This window comes from Thunnus thynnus, chromosome 17 (genome assembly GCF_963924715.1).
Source record: "Thunnus thynnus chromosome 17, fThuThy2.1, whole genome shotgun sequence".
Lineage (NCBI taxonomy): Eukaryota > Metazoa > Chordata > Actinopteri > Scombriformes > Scombridae > Thunnus > Thunnus thynnus.
In genome coordinates, this window is record NC_089533.1 from 25,799,014 (window position 1) to 25,803,912 (window position 4,899).

Here is a 4,899-nt window from a genome sequence, read left to right on the forward strand (position 1 = left end):
AGCGACAATGGGCTAGCCTAACCTGACCAGGCTCACTTAAGGTGGACTGACCTTTCAAGTAGACCAGCTATTCTCATTTTAGTGTCAATCTCAACACTAAACATAGACTGGAGAAATGTGTGGCTGCTAACTCTCTCCTGAGTTTTGCTCAGCACCCCCCCACCCCCCCTGTTCTTATGTGGCAAATATAGTTCAAGTTCACCTTGTGAAGGTATGGTGCAACAACGGTCTGGACAGGATCGTTGATAATGGTATTCAAGGAGCCATACACTCCATCATTAATGTAGTACATCATTCTGTCAGAGCTGTTTTCCTCACCGTCTGGAAAAAATACATGAAACATAATGAAAGTTACTGAAAAGGTAACTAGATCTATCAAATATGCATGTTTTAAAAAAGGAAAGTAAAGGGAAAATTATGATGAAAATGATCCTTTTTAGCCATTGTCTCTCTTGCCCTCCACCACATGCAACCAGGTATCTGTGGCTCTGCACAAAGTGAGTAACTACAACCCTGAAAATCAAGATTATGGTTACTCAGGGGCTAAGCTTTGCTGTCTACTGAATATGAATCTTGATGTAGTGTAGTAATGCATTGCCACATAGTGCCATCAGACACATCTGGTAGTTGTTAACTTTCACTCACACCTCTTGTATTTAAAATGAATATAAATTTAAATACAGCCACTCAGCTGAAGTAATCTGGTATCTTTAGCGTTTGTTAAAAGTGGACAGGCAACATTCATGTGGCTTCAAAAGACATAAATATACATTACTGTTGTGTTCAGCCATATGATCTATGTCAACTCTTTTGGCAATGACGTTTACTGCCAGTGTGAAGGCTGATTCCACGTAGTATCGGCCTGGTTCTGCAATAATCTGCACCCCGCTGTCAGGTGGGAAGAATTTATCCAGTGCCCCATTAATGACTTCTGAAACCTTGGAGGACAAAACACAATAGATTAATTGGATATTTCAATGGTATAACACCTTTTATTAATATTTAATTTAGCTGACACTCAAATAAAAAGTGGCCAACAGTAACCAGTATCATTCACATCACAAGCAACTGGTTTCTGCATGTGTTTCTATGAATTAGAGAGGCTGGATGGATACCAAATGTTGAAGTTTCATCAAAATGTCATCACACTTGCTTGAGGTAGGGAAACCTTGATAATAAAGAAATCATAGAGGCACTTATAATGAAGAAGACGTAGGTACATTTGGACCCAGAGGCTTTCTGTGATATGTTGGTACACCACAACCTCTCAAAAAAATCCTCACATTTTTATGCTTGGCAGTGGTTGTTTTGTACACTCAGGTGGACTGTTCATTTAAAGGTTCTTTGAAATCACGAATTGTCTTTGAGGGAAAACAGTACACTTAACAAGAAAAGAGTTACAGTAATTATGTATAATATCTAAGGTTGGAGGGTCCAGCTTCTGACACACCACGTGCTAATAGTATGACGGCAAACTTAACAAACCCAGCCCAAACGAAGACAATTCAGTAGTATGAAAAAATGGTCATAATAATATCCATTTTAAAATCAATTAAACACATTTAGAACATAATGGGTGGGATCAATGAAGGGTAGATGAGCTTGTCTGGTAGGGATGTCGGGAACATAGACTGTAAAAAAATATGGATGTAGTCACCGTGACATCACCCACTGGGTTGTGGAGGCTGTGGAAGTAGGATCATTTTCTCATAGACTTTCATACAATTAGACTTCTTTTTGCAACCAGTGGAGTCACCCCCTGCTGGCCATTAGAAAGAATGCAGGTTTAAGGCACCTCTGCATTGGCTTCACTTTTCAGACCTGGACCCATGTGCTTGGTTGGGAACCACTGTAATAAAATATACTATTGAGTTGCATTATGGGAAGTGTAGGAGCCTGGTCTTTGAAGCTTGACTCAGACGATAGGAACTATAAGTCAGGATATCTCGGCCTCTGCTGCATTGATTTTGACCATTGAAAAAAAAGTCTCTCACAAGTCCCCCGGTATATGGAAGTGCAGTACTAAATTGCTTGATTGCCTTTTTAATATGCACAAATTTTTTTCCCAGCATTCAAAGGTTCCTTGACAGTCTATAGTCCTTAAGGGAAAACAGGAAAAAGATTGTTTTAGATGTAGTAATTACTTCTGTGCAATTCTGTAAATGTCCTTTTTTTAACTCCTTTTGTCAATTTGACCTGGGTAATGAGGGTGCAGCACAACAATGAATGAGCACTAGCATTGTATATTTCTTTCAATTTTACCTCTTGAAATTTCATTTGAAAGTCCCCAATCGCAGAAAATCCTCCACCAATATCCAAGAGTCTCATTTGGAATCCCAACAAACTCTGAGAAAAGATATCAGCCATCAATCAGTCATATCAATCAAAATGTTATTAGCAGCAGCAATCTGCTAAAAATTAATTTAATTTTTTCATGTTATATTGCTATCACAATGACTTACTGCTATGTCAAAGACATGTCTGGCATCTGTTATGGCCTGCTTGAACGTCAAACTGTCAGTGCACCCGCTGCCTACATGGAAGCTGACTCCAATGACCTCTAAGTCCAGCTCCCCAGCTCGTTCCAGCAGCTTTTCAACGGTATCCAGTCTGGCTCCAAACTTTGAACTGAGTCTTACCAGTGAATTGGAGTCATCCACTGCGATACGTAGCACTAGTCTGGAAAGTGATTCAAAGACTGAATCAATGCTTTAAAATGAATTTACACCAAACGTGGAAGCAAAAATATTAGTAGTTCTTCACTTACTTGGCTTTGGCATGACATTCAGAGATTTTTAGGAGTTCATCCTCACTATCAAAAGTCATCAGATCTACTCCGTGAGCACAGGCATATTTGATGTGGGACCGTGGTTTTGTTGTATGTGCGTAAATGATTTTATCAGGTGTCACTCCGAGGGACAGGGCCATCTGAATCTCACCCTGTTAGACCAAAATGTGTTTCATATTAGCAGACTGAGAATAAAAATGAGAAGGAAACAACCATTCTCATTAACAGAGACTGTGAAAAAAGAAAACAGAGTTGTAGATTATCTTCAAAATATTTCATCAGTACCTTGCTGGCACAGTCAAAACCTGTGCCCAGAGCACTCAGCATCTGGATAACTGCTGGTGTGTTGTTGCACTTCATTGCATAGAAAGGCTTGACTCGAGGTAAGTTAGTAAGCCACCTGAGGTGTCTCTCAAACATACTGTCTAGATTTGCCACATAGAAGGCTTCTTCATTGTCCTGAATGAAAAAAGCAGAGATAACATTTTATTTAAAAAATTCACATCTAAACTCAAATTCTAAAATTTGAAATCTCAATCTCACAATACTTTCACACAAATATAGATTAATAGTATGTAAAAGTTAAGTGTCAAGATGTCTCTGATACTCACCACTGATCCACGTTCTTCTATTTTATTGTCTATGAAATTATTAATGGTCTGTCCATTTTCCAAGATTTCGATGTCACAATTCTCAGAGGACAAAACCTGCATAACTGATCTGTTTGTATTTACTGATTCTGGAAGAGATGACAATCATTAAGAGACAAAAGCATAAAATTAATAACTGTTAGTTTACAGCACAGAACAAGTTTTGTTAATAGTAGTCAACCAAATAATGTATTGATAACGTAGATAGCCACATTTACTTTACACATGAAAAGACATTTAAAAAACCCTGGAAAGCTTTTTTTCTTCTTACCATGGCCCGTGTTCTTTTCCATATTTTGCAACCCTGAAAATTTCAAATATTTTCAAATGAGTTTAAGCATTACAACAGCATTTCTATGAAACAGAACTGGAAGTAAGTTTGATAGTAAGTACTCACACAAGTCCAGCTGACACTTGTTATAACATAGCCATTACATTCTGATTTTGTTGGCTGGCTTTTCCCCACCCACTGTTTTAAATCACATGATAGTCCTATTTACCTTGAAACCTGAAAAAGCAGTTTAAACAATTCTTATCATGTAGAGAGCTATCTACACTCATTACAATAAGACAAACAGTGCCACCAGAGGGAAAAAGCTGTTGTCCATTCTGGTTGTTTGCAGCAGTGCATCCCAGCTCCAAGCTAACTTTTTTCACCACTGTTCTGGAACTGTCCTGACAAACAATTTAATGAATGTAAAAGTGAATGTAACTCGTCCCAAAATCAAAATGTTGTTTCTTTACTTTGTAGAGCAAGACAGAGTTTGCCTGGGGCCCTAACATCACTAAATCTGCCCTCTTTAGTCATTTACTTTAAAGGGTTACTTTACTTTACTCAGGTCTCATAGGGTGTAGCCAGCCAGTGATAATAACTATAACAGCATGAGAAGGCGTGCTACATTGTAGTCAGCGCTCAAGCCAGTTTGCCATTTGCTAAGCGATAGTTTAAAATAAATAAATAAGAAACTGTATATAAGATATAATTATATATAGACCTTTCGTCCTGGAGGCATCTCGGGGAAGATCTCTGTTCATCCCCAACCGATTTTTTACCCTTCCCGGGATGACGGGACGCCGTTAGTCTGGAGCCCTGGATTGAGAACCACAGACAGGTAGGGAAGTCACAAAGTGAGAGATGGACTAATTAACACCAGCCTTTTCCTTTAAAAAACAATTGTCTTTTGCCTTTAACTTTCTCTTTGATCACTCATGTAAATGTCAATCTAATCAATCACACAGCACAGCAGCTGTTATTATTTACCTGTACTTGTTTACAGGAAGTGGTTGTTGTAAAATAATGATTTTGAAAGCAATATAGAAAAATAAATAGCCTATAAAAATTCAGTCTGTAATCACTGTATATTAACCATCAATTAGGCTAATAGTATATGCACAGGTTTAAATAGTGCAGTTGATACAACACAAAAGTTCACACCAACTATCAAATAAAATGATCATAGA

The 4,899-nt window shown here is 38.0% G+C and overlaps 1 long non-coding RNA gene across 1 annotated transcript; it reads right to left on the minus strand.

The window, feature by feature from the left end:
- Positions 1-781: 781 nt before the first annotated feature.
- Positions 782-2,672, minus strand: LOC137201121 (uncharacterized). Its single transcript, XR_010932130.1, has 3 exons — positions 2,463-2,672; positions 2,263-2,346; positions 782-938 (listed from the first exon to the last, which is right to left on the minus strand). It is a non-coding gene; the product is annotated as an uncharacterized lncRNA (long non-coding RNA).
- Between the last annotated feature and the right edge of the window lie 2,227 nt (positions 2,673-4,899).